Consider the following 21,013-nt stretch of genomic DNA (forward strand, 5'->3'; position numbering starts at 1 on the left):
TTGAATATCATTCAAGCACTTCTCTGATGCCACTCTTTGCCAAGCATCTTGTCCATCTCTGGTTGCCAGCCAGGGTACCCAGGTGTAGCATTGAGGTACCCAGCTGAGAGGCCACATGCCCAGGCATGACTCATAACCAAGTCCCCCCCAACCCTGTCATACAGTCAGTCACGGCTGACAGAGGCCTCAGCAGGGCACCGAGCGTGAAGGATGGGGAGTGTTTGGAGGAGTTGGGTGGGTGTTCTGTGTGTGTGTGTGTGTGTGTGTGTGTGTGTGTGTGTGTGTGTGTGTGTGTGTGTGTGTGTGTGTGTGTGTGTGTGTGTGTGTGTGTGTGTGTGTGTGTGTGTGTGTGTGTGAGCCATGATGTGTGCATGGGTGAGTCAGTAAGAGAGTGTGATGTCATATGCCCTGGACTGGGTAAGAGCCCCTGGTGTGCATTATGTGAGGGTCTGTGTAGCTCTATTGAAGGACGCTGAGTTAGTGAGAGCGTTTGCACGGCCACTCTCAGCTTGATCAACAATACTCGTTACATGTTCTTGCCCTTTCTTCTTCCCACCCTGACTTGCACTCCACAGTCTCTTTCCCTCCTCCCTCCTCCCTCCTCTGTTCTCCATTCCCCACTTTCTCACTTTCTTTGCATTTCTCTTGCCTTTCCTCTCACATTCTCTCCCGTCTCCTATCTCCATTGCTCTCTCTCTCTCTCCCTCTCACATTCTCATTCATGGAGCCCACTCATGCGGAGTAGATGATCTGCGATTCTGCCTCTGACTCCGTGTTGCGCTGCAATGACCCATCATTTCACACCAGGGCAAGCAGCATGAGTGTATACATATGAATAAGAGGCTGCTCCCGTCGACACTGAGACTGGGAGAGCACCTCTCTCCCGCTCCACCACCCCTCCTGAAGCAGACCTGATGAGTTCAGTCACTTGGGGAAGACAGTGCAGATACTAGGAGGAGAGAGAGAGAAGGCGAGAGAGAAAGAGAGTCCATCCACTGAATTTCATTAAATACTGTACACATTCCAGCAAATATTTAACTTTTCCTGTTGATTAACATTATGCCAAATATAAATCTAGTAATGTACTCTTATATTTTGAGCAAAATAGTGTTTTTTTAGACATTCAGGGAGTTGGTCTGATGGTCTGGCGTGATGTCATTGGCCTCCCCCTTGCTTGCGGGAACAATAAAGGACAAAAGAGGAAAGCCCCCCCCCACACTCGTGCCATGTGATGTCATACCTGGACCACCTATTGAGATGTGTCTTTTGTTAAGTAAATCAGGTGATGAATGAGTTTAAAAGGAGACTGGAGTAGGACTTTAAGCGGAAGGAGATGATGCCTGTTTCTAATGGCCCAATGTTTCTTGGTTAGACATGATGGGATGATTCCGGTTGCAGCTGATTTCTATGCTTATGTGTGAGTTACGGTGTCAAAAATGTTATGCTCATGTTTCAGCGCTTATTAGGACTAATTTGATCGTGTGAAGAACATAACAATTCTGCCGCGGAGGCAGTCAATAAACATTCAATAGACATCAGGAGGACATTATGTTGTAATGTTCCTCTGGGCAGATAAATACCCTGCCATATGCGGGCCGGCAATGTGATCATTTAAATTATCACCCCGGATATTAGAATTAACCACAACTAGCAATTACAGAGGCTAGGGCTATTAGTGAGAAATGTCAATCTAATTATGCATGGGGATGGGACATTATCAGGTAATCCAGGAGAGAGCCTGGCCCGACCCGTAGACATTATTGTCAATGCCTGCCACACGCCTTACGTGGAAAATCTATTGGCTGTTACTCCGCAAAGGTCAACCTGCCATGCCTGATAACATTCATGTCCTGAGTGTCAATTATGATCCTAGGCTGCCAAAATAATTAGAGGGAGAAGGGGAAAGACAGAGGGGGAAAGGAGGGCAAGGGCTTCAGAGCTCGGTTGAGATGGGTGGCCAGTAGCTGAGTCTTGACAGTATTGTGATCAGGCATTGTGAGAGGCATACATACATTTAACCTGGGCATGAACATCAACAAGCAACTGCAGGGGCTCTAAATTGGTCACAAATGCATTTACACAGACAGCCCGATTCTGATATTTTTCCCAATTATTGGCAAAAGAACTGATCTGATTGGTCAAAAGACCAATTTGTGGGAAAAATGGCAGTATTGGGCTGTCGTTGTAAACACAGCCAAAATGTGTTTAAGTTTCTAAAACAATCTACTCAGCGTTCAGCGAGCATGACCAATCGTGTGTCTCAGAAGAACCGAGGAGCAAAGAAGAGGTCAATGGGGAATTGATTTTTCGGCGCTGTATCTTTACAGAGGCAGACTGTCTTCAAAGCGAGCAGGAGATGAGGTGAGCTGTCTGTGTCTCTGTCTTTGTCTCTCCATCAGAGACGGGCCCTGGAGGTGAGGGACGGCCAACCCACTCACTGCCAGGGAGAGGACCAGACCATGTCTGTTATTTGACTGATAAAAGAGTAAAAAACTCAACACTGTGACCCCCTCTGCTCTCTCTATGCCTCATAGGAACGGAGAAAACACAAATAATCATCACCAAATCTGACTCCAGTGAAGCATCAGAGGGAGCACAGAGGGGGAGGATTCATTAAGTAACACAGACTCAGATGAACTCACTACTCACAATTGTGATCCTGCATATTCTGGTTATATCTGCATATTCTGGTTATTACTATTATGTTTTGTGTCCTACTTACAGGGATTGTCTGTAATTTCCTCCGACTACATTCATTAGACCCAATCTGAACCATTTTGGCCGGCCAAATGATTCTAAGATAGAGAGCGGGGCTTAGCTGAGTGTTTGGACACTAATGAATGTCTTGTGTGGAGCTGAGAATAACTCTCTCCAAGTGTCTGTCCCTGTGTGTGGGGGAGCCTGGGTAATTGAGTTTGGGAAGAGGCCATGTTTTTAATATAAACAGAGAGGGTCATGTGTCTCGAGCTTCCATTTGTCATTTGAATGTCATTATAACAGCCTCCTGTTTGTTGTGAATATTAATCTGTTTTACAACAGACTGAGGATTTAGACTGGAACATGAATGAGACTGAAAAATGTGATGACACATGTCAGTAAAATGTTTAGTCCCCTTTCAAGATTTCCAAATGTAGGTTTTTCAATAGGAGACCAAAGTCAAGTCTCTGTACTGTATCCTTACTCTATGCCAACATGAATATCCAAAATCAATGCCAGGCATTCAAATAAGACGTTTTTTTGTGTGTGTTTTTTTTCAGGAAATACAGAGAGGGGACAGACAGTGGTAGGGGGCAAAGACGGAGTGCGCCCCTCCGTCGCTATGGGGCTATGCGTGGTCCGGAGTCAGGAGTATTACCGCTGTGCCAGACTCCAGCACAATAAGACCCATTCTCAGACATGTTTCTGCTTGGTCTTGTTCAATGGCCATGCGCACCCTGGTATGTGAGGCCAGTCTCTGTCTAAGTATTCCCGACTCTGAGCGATTCTCTAAAACCCTCATTTAATTCAAGAGCACCTTTTCACTCAGAACTGGGGGTTCTGTGCGGATCGCATTGTCATAAGAAAACACATAACTCTCCTATTCATTATTCATTCACAGACCTCCCCTCCAGGTGGTCATGACACGGCATTCCTCGTTGACATTCCGAGACGAGGTTCTGAGCCCCGGCTCTTTCGGGGAGAAATTGAGGAACGCTTTGGAGGCGCAGGGTGACATCAGAGGGAATTAAACAAGGGTAAGAGGCAGAGAGAAGCGTAGCCTCACCTTATTATAACCTGACCCCCAGGCCACAGGTCTCTCCCAAGGGAAGGACACGTCCAGGGCAACGCTGCTGTCACACACACACACAAAGCCACCACCACCACAGTACATACTCTTTCAACTGTTGATTTGCTTTGAGAATATAGGACGTATGTTCACATTAGTAAATCATGTGTCTAGTTTAAGCAATGAAATACGTTACTATGCAGAAATCGCTCCGCCTTTCCTGGTTGCTACATTTCGAATAGCTTGCCTAATTTCAGTTTTTGTGACAAGACAAGCAAGTTGAGTGTAGAGAATAATTGTGCCATCTAAACCGCTGTGAAATATGTTTTCCTTAACCAAAAATATGATATTTTCAGATGTTTGAAGATGGTGTACAAAAACGAAAGTAAAAGACGTAAAAACAAAATAGCGCACATAGAACAAATCTACAGCTTCTTAGACTTGCTTTCAATGAGATTGACAGATCTATAACTCACATTTCTATGTGAATTTGGTCAGGTCACCCAAAAATTCAACATTGCAGCTTTATCATACAGGAGTATGGAATATATTGGTCAGTGCAGAAATGTGAAACTAGGCTCTAGGATTCTATGGGTTGACAACATGACAGGTTGAATTTTATGAAGAATGTAAGGAAAAAACATTCAGTGACCCGGAGAGCCACTTTGTAAAAAATGTAGACACACACAGAGACGCACACTCCTACAGTCCAATATAAATGTCCCTTTCTCTCACAAACACATATTCGCGGAATGAAATTCCATTTCCTCTAACACGCCTAAGATCCATTTCTCATGATCCATCTTAACTGGCCTCCTCTTTTCCTAAAGTCCCATTGTGTGAGTGACAACAAGCCAGCGTGCTCCAGTAAGAAGAGGCTTTGGACCCGGAGGTCCCAGATTTATCTTTGGATGGAGAGAAACCCAGGCAGTGATGCTGAATAGCCCAGGCCTAGGAGCACATACGTACATGGAGGAATTAATTGTCCATACCTGAGCAGCTGGAATTATACAATAACATCCGTGGAGAAGAACATGGCAAACGCCGGGAGATAATCACACTGTTTCTTCTCTCACTGCTGATGATTTATGAGAGCTTCACTCCTCCAGTCCAGAGACCTGGCACCAGTCCTCTCTTTTTGACAACACGGTTTCATTTTCATTATTCTGTCAAAGCTGAAGATCGATGACTGAGGCATGTGTACACAGACATATGCAGCATACGCCCACCGAATTTGAACAAGAGGCAAACATGAATTTCCTCATGAAAGCACATACATGTGACATGCTGATGAATTACATGTGAAATTTGCGTGTTCTAATCCATCACATTGATTCCTTTACACCTACAATAATGTACACTAGAAAACCTATTCTGTCTTTATATTCCTATCATATACCCTGCAGCTTCTATAAAAATGAAAACCTGTGTTTGAGAAAGAGTATGAATCTGAAGACTCAGGCACAGACGTCAATTTAACGTTGGTTCAACGTACTTTCATTGAAATGACATGGAAACAACGTTGATTTAACCCGTGTGTGCCCCGTGGGAAGGTTGCATTTATCTTAGATTCCTTTCTTACAAACATATTACCTCATCAACGTCTGGAAACTTACTCCACCCCTCACTCAATCACAACCCTTAGAACACACAGGATATCTGTTCTCTCGTGAACTTCAAGGAGGTAATTGCGACTCGATTTCCTCAACTTTTACAAGCGTAAATAGAGGTCCCTGCCTTTATGTCTTAATACACACTTAGAATACAGCAGAATTAACCCAATGTCTTGATGATAACTCATGTAATGGGTTGAAGATGGCAGGCAGACAGAAACTGTGCAGACTCTGGGTTAGCACAACCGGGGTAGAGAGACCCAGTAAACACATGGCTCAGCCAGGACCTTGGATGTGGAAACCTGCTTCATGAGGTGTTGCTGGACGGGGACAACAGGCTTTCGCTCATGAGGTCATCCATTTTTCATTCCCCCAACATGGCTGTGAAACCTAAGTGGATATCATCAGCCTGTCGGGGACTCGTTGTGGTTCTGAACACCACTGGTCTGGTAATGGGGGCAGAAAGGATGCTGAGTTTTCCCCTTTCTGCCATCACATGACCACTAACCAGTTCTGAAATGACCCCGTAAGGACAGCTAACAGGGTTTTTCCTAAAACACCATTCCTACCATGCGGTGCCTTTTGGACCTCATAACGTTTGGAGTCACAAGTTTGGACACACTCATTAAAGGGTTTTTCTTTATTTTACTATTTTCTACATTGTAGAATAATAGTGAAGACATCGAAATAACACATATGGAATCATGTGGTAAGCAAAAAAATGGTTGAACAAATCCAAATATATTTGATATTCTTCAAAGTAGCCATCCATTGCCTTGATGACAGATTTGCACACTCTTGGCATTCTCTCAACCAGCTTAATCTGGAATTATTTTCCAACAGTCTTGAAGGACTTCCCACATATGCTGAGCACTTGCTTGCTGCTTTTCCTTCACTCTGTGGTCCAACTCATCCCAAACAATTATGTTGAGGTTGGAGGCCAGGTCATCTGATGGAGAGTGACGTAGTGTCACTCTCCTTCTTGGTCAAATAGCCCTTACACAGCCTGGAGGTGTGTTGGGTCATTGTCCTGTTGAAAAACAAATGACAGTCCCTCTAAGGGAGGGACTCTAACCAGATGGGACAGTATATCGCTGCAGAATGCTGTGGTAGACATGCTGGTTAAGTGTGCCTTGAATTCTAAATAAACCATGACAGTGTCACCAGAAAAGCACCCCACACCATCACACCTCCTCCATGTTTCATGGTGGGAACCACACATGCGGAGATCATCCGTTCACCTACTCTGCGTCTCACAAAGACACAGCGGTTGGAACCAAAAATCTCAAATATGGACTCATCAGACCAAAGGACAGATTTCCACCGGTCTCATTTTCATTGCTCGTGTTTCTTGGCCCAAGTAAGTCTCTTCTTATTATTGGTGTCCTTTAGTAGTGGTTTCTTTGCAGCAATTCAGCTATGAAGGCCTCCTCAGTCTCCTCTGAACAGTTTATGTTGAGATGTGTCTGTCACTTGAACTCTGTGAAGCATTTATTTGGGCTGCAATTTCTGAGGCTGGTAACTCTAATGAACGTATCCTCTGCAGCAGAGGTAACTCTGGGTCTTCCTTTCCTGTGGCGGTCCTCATGAGAGCCAGTTTCATCATAGCTCTTGATGTTTCTTGCGACTGACCTTCAGGTCTTAAAGTAATGATGGACTGTCATTTCTCTTTGCTTATTTGAGCTGTTCTTGCCAGAAAATGGATTTGGTCTTTTACCAAATAGGGCTGTCTTCTGTATACCACCCCTACCTTGTCACAACACAACTGAATGGCTTCAAATGCATTAAGAAGGAAAGGAATTCCACAAATTCACTTTTAACAAGGCACACCTGTTAATTGAAATGCAGTCCAGGTGACTACCTCATTAAGCTGGTTGAGGGAATGCCAAGAGTGTGCAAATCTCTCATCAAGGCAAAGGGTGGCTACTTTGAAGAATCTCTAAAATAAAATATATTTGGTTACTACGTGATTCCAAATGTGTTATTTCATAGTTTTGATGTCTTCACTATTATTCTACAGTGTACAAGTAGACAAAACCCCTTGAATGAGTAGGTGTGTCCAAACTGTTGGCTGGTACTCTCAGAAAAAGGACGTTTGACTTTCAGAAAAACATATTGATCAAGCTCAGGAACTTAATTTTCTTAGGTGCATTTTCCAACCTGTTACGTGCATAGTCCTAACAGGATGGAATCTAACATGGTGGTAATTTGGAGCATAAATTAGCCATAGCTCTGTGAGTGAGCAAAATTTTGAACACTTGAACAGGATTTTAACTTCTCTGTCAAACATATTTTAGCATTTAGAAATAATAATGTAGCCTAACAGGGTGGATATTTGTAAGTGGGACAGACTGACAACATGAATTGAGTGTGTATATTTATCTTTGCCCCATTGTTTTCCCACCAAAGAAATGATGACACTTCCTGAATGTGGTGTTGTTGTATGATGGGGTTGTTTTCTTAAATGGAGAGTTACAAAAACATAACCGTGTGGAAACTGATACAGTATCAGGGACACACAGAAAATCTTTTTTTAAATAATAATAAATACAATAATCATGAAAACAACGTTATTAATGAGAATTTAATTAGGACTATAAAATAGTGACAAAATATGTTTTATATTTAATTATTTTATGGCATATATTTCTCATGGAACTTGATGAATAACATCTGGGGACGTGACAGAAACGCCCACATCAACTGGAAAAAAAGTGTTCAAAATGCATACAATTCAAATTCAAGATCCTTATTTTTGTGTTTTTAAGGTAAAGGACACTTGGTCCTTTGGAATCCACATTTTACACAAATTAAAAATCATCCAGTTATGTCATTTCCGTGTCCACTTTCCGACTTAGGACAAAGAGTTTTCAGAAGTAAACAGCTGTCCAATGTGTTTTGGTGGTGTGTGATGGCACAGATGTGTGGACATTTCACGGCTAATATGTGGAATTGTCCTGCTCTATAATGACATTTTAGGACAAAAAAAGGCTGCCATTCTACTGTAAAGAACTTGGACACAACTCAAGAAGGACCGACATAACTCCTATTAATACCTAGACCATGACATTTATGATATCATAAATATGTCAATGGAATACTCTGCCCTACTTAGTCCTAATGAGGGCAGCTATAAACAAAAGGATGTCAGATTGTCAATTGTCGTATTATTTTTGATCAAATTCACCTGTCTGACTGAACAAGAAAAACAATTGTACACATATTTTTTTGACACTACTGTTTCACAAGTAGGCTATTCCAGTCAAACCAAGTAGTTCAAGCACAGGTGTACATTCAGAGATCCCCAAGGGCATCCAATTAGTCAACGACAAAGCAAGGCGCAAATACAGTGTGACACATTGATAATACATGCAGAATAAGCCCAACCAAAATGGGAAAGCACATGAAAGGTGAGAAACAAACTTCGAATTCATATAATATGCTGTTTGGTTAGATAAGTTCATTTGTATATCTTTAATACACTTATCAATCAATTCATTGTTTATATTGGATCCAAATAATGTATAATTGTAAATCATTAGAATTAAACTGATGACAAAACATTTAAACATTTACCATATAGCCTTGGTATCAAGCTCTTTCCTTTGGGAGGCAGAAGACAAAAAGCTATTTTCAAATCTGATGCCAAAGTTGGAGGGGAAAAGTTTATATTAGGGAAAAGAATACATACTGCAGAGACAGAACAGAGACATTCAGTCCATTAAAGCTAATGCTCTAATGCTGTCACTCTTACATTAGGAGTATAGACACCTGTGTGTGCCTCTCGGTCCCTCTCTCTAAACATCCCTGCTACGGGTCATTTGGACAAGCAACTTGGTCATTTGGTGATTCAATTTGGACAATAGTTAATTGAGCCAATTCACATTCAGAGCAATAACTTGAGCAAAGCATCTGAATAATCATAACCAAGCGTTTCGGGAAATCTTGATATAACGTTAGAGAGGTAAGTAAGTTAAAAACATTAAGTCAGAAATTCCAAACTTTCTTTCTCAACCATTTTCCTCTCATTACCAGAAGTATGAATCAATATGAAATGGAGAAACATTGGGTTGATTCACTCAGCAGGACATATATGTCAAATCCAATCATTTCCTTTTGCTATGTAAACACGGAGCAGGACAATCTATTCCCTGGAACCTGTAGAGGGAGAACTACAGAGAGGGGCTATGGAGTCCGGTATTCCACAGCACTTCAGTGTTTTAGCCTCCCGCAGTCAACAAATCTCAAGCAGCCCATTACTACGGGAGAGCGGGAGTCAGCCAGCGAGCAGGCCAAACATAACATTACTCACATTCACTATACCATAAAGATGTGTCTAAAACATTGCTCAGCCCCGGCAATTCCTTATGGAGATTGTCATAACAGTCTGTAGAAGGATAGAGGGCCACTATCCGGTTTCAGCCAGTTCATCTGAGGACAGGACAGCATGCTGACTCTGTTTGTTTAATTACTTCCCCTCTCCTCTACCCATCAGGTTTCTCTTTGTATTCAAACATGGCGTAATGCTGTAATGCCAACCCCAGATCAATGCCAAGGCAACATGTGGTTGAGACAGTTCTTTAGTAATACGCAGGTGGCCCAGTGGAGGGCAATTTAATTAGTTAAGATTGATAATGTGCCATTTGGGAGATGGGGACTCGAAGGAACTCTATCAATCAAAACTCTCCGCTTCCAAATTGCCTTGTTATATTCCAGTCCACTGGACAGATGGATCTCTTTTAAGTTCTTCTCTCAGACCAGTCTGTGCCCGGTGTAAGTGTGTTGACTATGACATATGGTTGTCTTTATGGTCCTGGCCTAGGATCAGTCTGTGTGCTGTATTGGCTAGTTATACTGTATATTGCACCTTCAGAGGCTGGACTGAGATCAGATGGTCTGTAATCTGAGCATGATGGGATTGTTATCAGGTACTGGAGATGGAAGAGGAGAGCTTTCAGGCATAAGTCAATGAAAAGCAGAAGAAACAATAGTCTCGTTTACATATGTTGTTGATATTTCATGTCTCACTTGACACACTATCACATAATGATGTCGGCAGTCTTCTTCTTCTGCCACTCTTATATACACAATGGCAATCATTAGACAATATATGAACTGCAATACGATAATCAATATACTGTTCATTGAAATACACTATATTCTGTCCTTGAGTTGCGTTCCCATGCAAAACTAGACAGATAGCTAACAACTAAGTCTTCAATAAAACTCCCAAGGCGTGACTTTTCTTGAATGAATATATTGAAAACGTTTATGTTGTGAAACTGCAAAATACAGAAAAGAATATACTTTAGTATTCAATTCACACCGACATACTGTAGCTGTACATTAAACATTTGAAGTTGCATAAATACAAAGCACGTGCTAAGGTACCATGCATCTGGCATGATGCCAAACCATATAGCTAATTGTTACTCATATGGTAATTGGCTCCTTTCATTACTCTAATGTACAACCATTTATGTAGAATAACAAAGCATATTACACTATATTTTACAATTCGTTTGCATGACGCACGAGCAAAGTAATACAGCTAACGACATACATTTAAAGGCATTGCAATTTGTGAGTAAATGCAACCAATATTGATATGTAAGCAACTCTATCAATAACAAGATTATCATCATTAGCTAAATGCTTGAATCGAACTTACAAACAAATATTTCCAAGGCTGAAGCGTGACAAGAAATAACCGAAAGACCTGCACCGTAGCGTTGTTTGTAGCTGCTTCTTTGCGTGCAAAACTAATTCTGTACTTCCTGTTTGCGTCGTCTTTCTAAGTACCAGAAAGCGCCACTAGGGGGCAAATAACACCATTGAACACAATGAAAATCCAATTGAACCATTGTAATAAAATAATCTGTTACCTTCTAACAGGATGGCAGCACACACTATATGTACAAAAGTATGTAGACACCGCTTTAATTTAGTGGAATCGTCTGTCCTCGGTTGCAACACTCACTACCGAGTTCCAAACTGCCTCTGGAAGCAACGTCAGCACAAGAACTGTTCATCGGCATCTTTATGAAATGGTTTTCCATGGCCGAGCAGCCGCACACAAGCCTAAGATCACCATGCACAATGCCAAGCATCGGCTGGAGTTGTCTAAAGCTCAATGCCGTTGGACTCTGGAGCAGTGGATGTTCTCTGGAGTGATGAATCACGCTTCATCATCTGGCAGTCCGACGGAAGACATAGGGTTGGCGGATGCAAGGAGAACACCACCTGCCCCAATGCATAGTGCCAACTTTAAAGTTTGGTGGAGGAGGAATAATGGTCTGGGGCTGTTTTTCATGGTTTGGGCTAGGCCCCTTAGTTCTAGTGAAGGGAAATATTAACACTACAGCATACAATGACATTCTAGATGATTCTGTGCTTCCAACTTTGTGGCAACAGTTTAGGGAAGGCCCTTTCCTGTATCAGCATGACAATGCCGCCGTGCACAAGGCAAGGTCCATATAGAAATGTTTTCGATCGGTGTGGAAGAACTTGACTGGCCTGCACAGAGCCCTGACCTCAAGCCCACTGAACACCTTTTGAATTCATTGAAATGCCGACTACAAGCCAGGCCTAGTCGCCCAACATCAGTGCCCGACCTCACTAATGCTCTTGTGGCTGAATGGAAGCATGTCCCCACAGCAATGTTCCAACATCTAGTGGAAAGCCTTCCCAGAAGAGTGGAGGCTGTTATAGCAGCGAAGGGGGGACAATCTCTATATTAATGCCCATGATTTTAGAATGAGATGTTCAATGAGCAGGTGTCCACATACTTCTGGTCATTGAGTGTACCAGCCCAAGGCTTGTTTGAGCCTATATAAACACGGGTAGAGGAGCCACAGCACCACAATAACCCCCTCCAACCACCCCTGAAATGGCTTTTGTCTCTCCAGCGTATGCTGCCTGTTTGCTGTAATTGAACAGAACAAAAACATACAGTGAGGAGCTGAGCGGGACTGTAAAGGGTCCGTTTGAGATGCGCCCTGACCCTGACGAGGCATGAAAGCGCTCCCATCCACCTCATTAGGCCTTAAACAGTCTAAAGCCCAAGGTGTAATGAGAGCAAGCGGCGCAACCAGCAGCCCCCTAGCTCCGACCTCAGGTAGCATTTATGAGCAGATCACTCAATGTGATGAGGAACAATAGCAATAAAGTTGATGGGGAACAGCAATACAGGTTCCCTGGCCTAATGGTCCAGGCAATGTAATGAAACATTAGCACTTCTTTCTATAGGAGACAGGCTTGTTGATAGCAGTTACATGCCAATTACTCAAGGGACTGCAGAAAGGGTTCTGTGATTGGAGCAAGTAATCCAACACCCTACGAAGGCAATCAGGACATGCTGGATTTCTATTGTGACATCTTTTTGACTGCAGATTAGCCCGTCTGCACAGTATGACAAGCAACTTGTTATTAAACAACAAGCCACGTCTTTGTATTCCAATTCCCCTGCCTTGATTATTTATTGACCAAGACGAGAGTGGGCATTGAGCAGGAGCAGTGGGTTCACTCAGTGATGTGAAAAAGGCGAATGATGCCACTTGTCCACTTTCTTCCATGCCCTCCTCCAACTGATGCCTGCTTATTTTATCCCTCCCTTCCTCTGTCCCAATTCCCTCCATCTCTCCCTCCCTGCGTGCCAGCCTGTGCCCCCTGTAGTGACGTGTTTCTCCTACTGATGGGTGTTCATTAGAGCAGGGCTGTCAGCGGGCCTGACTACGCAGGGAACACGGTGTGATCATCACAGGTAATAAGGCTCCAGCAGTGCCAGGGTGTCGTTCACCAGGCAGCGTCCGCTTCGTGCTGCTGCGTGTCACGCCTGTGTCTCCAAGATGGTGAGAGGAAAAGGAGAAGTAGAGAGGACGCATCATTGTCCCCCATCAACCATCTATGGGCATGAATACTGTCTCCTTATCAAAAGCCTGATTAATAAACCCAGTCCACAGAGAGATAGAGGGGGATGAATCACTGTCTAATTACCTCTTCCTCTGCCTGCTCTTCTCTCCATCCACCCCTCCGGCTCTCTGCCTCCGCTGTATTTTGTTACATTTTGTTCCTTCGCCCCATGCTCTGTCCCTTCTTGGACACCCTGTCACCATTTACCCCATCAGGTAAACAGAGCGTGCTAACATAAGATAATAGATGCATGGGGGTGTTAAAGCACATTTTACGTGGAAGAATACACATTACAGTCATTAGCAAATGGTGAGACACTAGTGTGTATTGAGGCAGAATGGGGAGAACTCCTCAATACAGAAACACTGGAGGGTGTACCTGAGATGGCCGCCAAACCGGGAAGACATTTGAACCTGGGAAGAATATCAGCACAGTCAGCGGGGAAACACTGGGTATACCTTCTCTGCCAACCAGTCAGTCAGTGGGGTACAGGGAGATAGGGGGCAGAGCATGGGTTAGAGTGCTCTCTCTGTGCCTATGGGGCTTCCCCGTCTCTCAACACCTCACACTGTACAGAGTTACTGAAATAGCACCTCACACAGGCAGTATTGAATGAGAGCGGGTTGGCATTTATTGGGATGCCTCACGTACTGGAGGCAGCTCTGCAATGTTGTCACTAGCTGGCACAGCCACAAAGTCAGAAAATCTGATTTGAAACCTAACCCTAACCTCACTGCTAACATATGCCTAATCCTTTCCTTAATTTAAAACCAAAAAGCGTTAAAAAAATGTATTACTTTTTACGATATATAGCCAATTTTAACCTTGCAGCTGGTACATCTAGTGGAAATCACTGAGCTCGGCCTCCAGGACAAGATTCATCCAAATAAACGTGAACCTGCGTCAACTAACGTATTTAATCCCATCAGTCACAATAGTGACGTTTTCAGTTATAAGGCTCTAAAAATGTTACTGAATGATATATCAATGCATTTCCAGCAAATGTTGAAATAAAAGAGGGTCTCAATGAAAGATGTACAATGTCACATGTTTAGTGTAAATTGTCACATGACCAGAGCTGTTTACTTCCTGGTTGCACCATGAGAAGAGGATGGCTGCATCAAAGCTCCCAAACAAAAGGTTAGTAAAGTATGTTAACATAAAGATAGGACAAAGATTTTTGGTACACATCATCTTAAAGGTGTCTAGTATTGATATATGCATTTGAAATTACTCAACTTTGTTCAGTGTGGTCATAGAATGAGTAAACATGTTGATGGCAACAATAGTGACCGGCGAGATAACAGTGCATCTAGGTATACACATACTTATACACATACATAGTTCTTGTTCTACCTAAGTTTCTACTCTGTTCTTTCTTTTAGTTTTACTTTGAGTGAAGTTCTGGATATGTTGGATCTAGGTGACCACCCAGACAAGGCATGCAACATTGCAGAGGGTCGCAATGAAAGATGTACAATGTCACATGTTTAGTGTAAATTGTCACATGACCAGAGCTGTTTACTTCCTGGTTGCACAATGAGAAAGATGCTGTCCTCCGTGATTGTAATAGCGATGGGTCAGATATGGACTCTGAGGGGGAGACAGGCCATTTGCCAGCCAGGCTGTTGAATGTATATGCTGAATCTATGCAAACAGATCATGACAGGAACAAGGTTATCAGTGATGATGCGCAATGCGGATAAAATGCTTTGATTAAATGATGGCCTCAGTTCATGTGGTTGACAACACAAAGATCACTGACAACCAATTTTTGAAGGTTAAGCACATCTTCTCTGAGCTCAATCAGTCACACAAAGTCATGCCATTTCAGAAATGGCTGTCAGTGGATGAGACCATGATCCGATACTATGGCCGACATGGATGTAAGCAATACATTAGAGGTAAACCAATCCGTTTTGGAACAATGGAACAAGGAGCGACGTGCCTTTTGACAAAGTCCCCACAACCAAAATGCTTTTGGGAAAAAAGGTCAATTGATTCAAGATGTACTGTATGACAGTAGGTCTGACTGATCGTAGTTCAAAATAGTGATGCACAAACTAATTGTGCACTTGGTCCTGAAGCCTACCTCGAAAGATATATATATTATTTTATTTTGTTCAGTGTAGGCCTCTACTTGAATGCATATTCTACAGGCCATCTCTATCCTAAATGTTACCTGTATGTTCAATGTGAATGGCTCACACGACTGCTATACAGTTGTTAGTGAATGTTGCACTAAAATGTCACAATGACAATGTTACAATGAATATTGCACTGAAGTACAAGTTCAAATGTTACAATAAAGTTACAATATGAATGCTTCAGTACATGTTGCACTAAAGTAACACTGTTAGAATGTATGTTACAATAAAGTTACAATATTAATGCTTCAGTACATGTTGCACTAAAGTAACACTGTTAGAATGTATGTTACAATAAAGTTACAATATTAATGCTTCAGTACATGTTGCACTAAAGTAACACTGTTAGAATGTATGTTACAATAAAGTTACAATATTAATGCTTCAGTACATGTTGCACTAAAGTAACACTGTTAGAATGTATGTTACAATAAAGTTACAATATTAATGCTTCAGTACATGTTGCACTAAAGTAACACTGTTAGAATGTATGTTACAATAAAGTTACAATATTAATGCTTCAGTACATGTTGCACTAAAGTAACACTGTTAGAATGTATGTTACAATAAAGTTACAATATTAATGCTTCAGTACATGTTGCACTAAAGTAACACTGTTAGAATGTATGTTACAATAAAGTTACAATATTAATGCTTCAGTACATGTTGCACTAAAGTAACACTGTTAGAATGTATGTTACAATAAAGTTACAATGTTAAAATATGTTGATGGTTGTTGTATTTTTGTCTTTGCTCTCAGTATTCGTATCAGTGTTGCATAAGGGTTTTTGATGTGTAAAATAGTCACACTAGAATGTGATGGGGCACTCTAGTAGCAATGCTGGGGACTGCCAGTGACAGGGTTTTAAATGTGTTAATAACTGGGCTGGGTTATTTAAGAATTCTGATGACTGCATAGGAGAAATATGTTAATTCAGTATACGTAACATTATCCCACAGGTCACGATTGTGACCGACCATAAAACACAAAATAAAAAAAATAAAAAGATTGATTATTTCAAAATGTTACTAATGACACATGATTTGGATATTTTCATGTATGGGAAAAATGTGGGATTAAATGGGATGAGTTAAACATCCCATATCAGTTGGAATGCAGCTAACCTAGCACATGTAGGGCCTAGGCTTTGCCTTTTATGTTGGTTATTCCACCACCACCACCACAGACCTTGGTCAAATGGTTAATTAATTCTAACGGACCAAGAGACAGGGCTGAGATATCTTTAAAGAGATGGTGGGAGGCTCTGTGAAATGACGATTCCAGCATGCATTATTAGTGTGTTATACCTTGGTTTTGCACTATCTCTACTCTTTTGATGCCTCCAGGTAAGTTAGTATGTGAGTTAGTGAGGTGATTTCTACCTTCATTCTGAATGTGAATAGATTCTCAGAGCAATTGGGCCTTTCAAGCACAATGCCTTCACCCTCCTCCCTTTTTGGTGTGGAGAACTAGGCAACGTATCGATTTTTCTAGCCAGCTAAAGTCTGTGGACTGTCCCACTGTTGTTCCTCTGTTCCATTTTCTTCCTCGTTTCCTCTGACTAAATCTGCGTGCCTTGTGAGTGAAATTAGCTGGCCGTGATGATGCTGTGCCCCTGGGCTCCTGCTGTTAGCCGCCTACTGCCTCACCGCTGTAAAGCCAGAGACAGCGACCAGCAGGCTTCCTTCCCGACAGATAAAAAAAAACACAAATATGAATTGTTATTATTATTATATCTCCCTCTCTCTGCTTCGCCCTGACATCCAACTGCCTTCTTCCCATTGGTTGTCAATAGAGAAGCCAAGAGCCTGTAAATCTGTCTGTTTATATACATCACATCAAGTGCAAATATGAATGCTCAATTTCCTAGCAGTGGGCCATCCTCTAATGCATTTATCCTCTGCAAATAGCAATGTCACGCTAACTCTGGGGAGAGGCGTCCGCTGAAATGTTATGAATAACTTTATCAAATTACACATTGAAAGCAAGAGGGGAATAATAAGGCTAGCGCCAGTGCTTCCCAGTCCGTACAAGTGAGCCAAGTTAAGAAAACCAGACGTTTAGAAATGCTCCAGGTCATTCAGTATCCTGTGTTGTTTTCCCTCAGGGCTGAAATCTGAGGTATGAAATAATAGTCAAGGAAACACTGGAATTATCATTATATCATTCAACAAAAGATGAACATTTTTAACACTTTTCTGTGAATTTAACCTCATTGAAATGAAAAGGTACCGTATGTGCAGAAGAAAATATGCCTCAGACATTTTGTTCATGGCTGTGTTAAATCTCTGGCTAGCCGTAATCAAATGCATGACTGTTAACTTTGATAAATCCTACTTTCAATCATAGTGAATGGAATCCAAGTGTGTCGCTTGCCATAGCCAAGGCTTAGGCACAGTAGTGATTTTTCAGTTTACAAATGGACGGGAGAGAACCACGCTAAGTTGTTCTGTTTCACTGAAACAGGTCTCTGAAAGAGATTTCTCTACACACTAATTAAATTATAAATTCAATATATTTTATCCATATGCCAAATGTCAAGCTGTTTCTGAGTTATTCCTGAGTACGTGCAGAATCAGTTGGTTTTGGCCGGATATCCAGAGTGAAGCATGCTGGGATAGATGCAGCACAGCTGCGTCTGACTGGAGATTGATAAAAAAGATTATAGACCTCCTGGTCATGACCTCCAACAAAGGTCATGCAGGTCAAATACATATTCCCTACCTTTATATGACATACAGTCACTGAAGCCTACAACAAGTATTGTCAAATCATTCTTCTTTCATCAAGAATACATATTTGGATTCATGTACCTAACAAAATAATATCCACAGTATGACAACAAGAGACTCTAATTCAAACATGCTCTCTCTCTCTCTCTCTCTCAAGAATGTTATTGTTGAATGCTTCTGGAAAGCTGGTTACCATGGTTTGATTGAATAGTGGCCAAGGACAAGTAATAAAACCATTTGAATGATCTCTATGGGCCCGATTCCGACTTGAGTTAAGCGTGCATAAATGGAATGGAATTCCCTTTTTATACACTTTTCTCACTGTGCATTCTGAGCTAGAACTTTAGTATGAGAATAGCATGCTATTCAGCCACTATTCGTTTTGGATGGTGATCAAATAAATGGTGTGTCTATAGATACTCCGTATTCTGACATTGACTTAATTCCCTAATAATTCCATCCCCTTTATGCGCGAGGAAACGTTTACCTAGCGTTTCTAAGTAGAAAAGCATCTACTTTCATTTTCAGATAGAAATAACACCTTTCTCCATGCGCTGTAATTCACAGATTGATACGAGCTATTGATAAGAGCTAGGTAAATGAGTAATCCATTTGGATGAGGGGATTGTAAATATAAATGACTTGTTTTAGATCTATTTTACCTTACAAATGTGAAACCGGTTATACGGCTGTAAACTGAAGCAAATCAAATCAAATAACTTTTTATTGGTCACATACACATGGTTAGCAGATGCTAATGCGAGTGTAGCGAAATGTTTGTGCTTCTAGTTCAGACCGTGCAGTAATATCTAACAAGTAATCTAACAATTTCACAATGACTACCTTATACAAACAAGTGTAAGGAAATTATTATGTACATGTTTATATGTACATATAAATATATGGATGAGTGATGGCCGAACGGCATAGGCAAGATGCAGTAGATCAAATCAAATCCAATTTTATTTGTCACATACACATGGTTAGCATGTGTTAGTGCGAGTGTAGCGAAATGCTTGTGCTTCTAGTTCCGACAACGCAGTAATAACCAACAAGTAATCTAGCTAACAATTCCAAAACTACTACCTTATAGACACAAGTGTAAGGGGATAAAGAATATGTACATAAAGATATATGAATGAGTGATGGTACAGAGCGGCATGGGCAAGATACAGTAGATGGTATTGAGTGCAGTATATACATATGAGATGAGTATGTAAACAAGGTGGCATAGTTAAAGTGGCTAGTGATACATGTATTACATAAAGATGCAGTAGATGATATAGAGTACAGTATATACATATACATATGAGATGAATAATGTAGGGTATGTAAACATTATATTAGGTAGCATTGTTTAAAGTGGCTAGTGATATATTTTACATCATTTCCCATCATTTCCCATTATTAAAGTGGCTGGAGTTGAGTCAGTGTGTTGGCAGCAGCCACTCGATGTTAGTGGTGGCTGTTTAACAGTCTGATGGCCTTGAGATAGAAGCTGTTTTTCAGTCTCTCGGTCCCAGCTTTGATGCACCTGTACTGACCTTGCCTTCTGGATGATAGCGGGGTGAACAGGCAGTGGTTCGGGTGGTTGTTGTCCTTGATGATCTTTATGGCCTTCCTGTGACATCGGGTGGTGTAAGTGTCCTGGAGGGCAGGTAGTTTGCCCCCGGTGATGCGTTGTGCAGACCTCACTACCCTCTGGACAGCCTTACGGTTGTGGGCGGAGCAGATGCCGTACCAGGTGGTGATACAGCCCGACAGGATGCTCTCGATTGTGCATCTGTAGAAGTTTGTGAGTGCTTTTGGTGACAAGCCGAATTTCTTCAGCCTACTGAGGTTGAAGAGGCGCTGCTGCGCCTTCTTCACGATGCTCTCTGTGTGGGTGGACCAATTCAGTTTGTCTGTGATGTGTACGCCGAGGAACTTAAAACTTACTACCCTCTCCACTACTGTTCCATCGATGTGGATAGGGGGGTGTTCCCTCTGCTGTTTCCTGAAGTCCACAATCATCTCCTTAGTTTTGTTGACGTTGAGTGTGAGGTTATTTTCCTGACACCACACTCCGAGGGCCCTCACCTCCTCCCTGTAGGTCGTCTCGTCGTTGTTGGTAATCAAGCCTACCACTGTTGTGTCGTCCGCAAACTTGATGATTGAGTTGGAGGCGTGCGTGGCAACGCAGTCGTGGGTGAACAGGGAGTACAGGAGAGGGCTCAGAATGCACCCTTGTGGGGCCCCAGTGTTGAGGATCAGCGGGGTGGAGATGTTGTTGCCTACCCTCAGCACCTGGGGGCGGCCCGTCAGAAAGTCCAGTACCCAGTTGCACAGGGCGGGGTCGAGACCCAGGGTCTCGAGCTTGATGACGAGCTTGGAGGGCACTATGGTGTTAAATGCCGAGCTGTAGTCGATGAACAGCATTCTCACATAGGTATTCCTCTTGTCCAGATGGGTTAGGGCAGTGTGCAGTGTGGTTGAGATTGCATCGTCTGTGGACCTATTTGGGCGGTAAGCAAATTGGAGTGGGTCTAGGGTGTCAGGTAGGGTGGAGGTGATATGGTCCTTGACTAGTCTCTCAAAGCACTTCATGATGACGGAAGTGAATGCTACGGGGCAGTAGTCGTTTAGCTCAGTTACCTTAGCTTTCTTGGGAACAGGAACAATGGTGGCCCTCTTGAAGCATGTGGGAACAACAGACTGGGCTATGGATTGATTGAATATATCCGTAAACACACCAGCCAGCTGGTCTGCGCATGCTCTGAGGGCGCGGCTGGGGATGCCGTCTTGGCCTGCAGCCTTGCGAGGGTTGACATGTTTAAATGTTTTCCTCACGTCGGCTGCAGTGA

General features: G+C 42.4%; 2 long non-coding RNA genes across 2 annotated transcripts; one reads left to right on the top strand and one right to left on the bottom strand.

Moving 5' to 3' along the window:
* Positions 1-10,624: 10,624 nt before the first annotated feature.
* Positions 10,625-11,226, bottom strand: LOC116358290 (uncharacterized). The gene is made up of 2 exons (XR_004206173.1): positions 11,051-11,226; positions 10,625-10,661 (listed from the first exon to the last, which is right to left on the bottom strand). It is a non-coding gene; the product is annotated as an uncharacterized LOC116358290 (long non-coding RNA).
* A 3,144-nt stretch (positions 11,227-14,370) lies between these two features.
* LOC116358279 (uncharacterized) lies at positions 14,371-16,161 on the top strand. The gene is made up of 2 exons (XR_004206155.1): positions 14,371-14,430; positions 14,676-16,161. It is a non-coding gene; the product is annotated as an uncharacterized LOC116358279 (long non-coding RNA).
* Positions 16,162-21,013: the final 4,852 nt, after the last annotated feature.

This window comes from Oncorhynchus kisutch, linkage group LG29 (genome assembly GCF_002021735.2).
Source record: "Oncorhynchus kisutch isolate 150728-3 linkage group LG29, Okis_V2, whole genome shotgun sequence".
Classification (NCBI taxonomy): domain Eukaryota; kingdom Metazoa; phylum Chordata; class Actinopteri; order Salmoniformes; family Salmonidae; genus Oncorhynchus; species Oncorhynchus kisutch.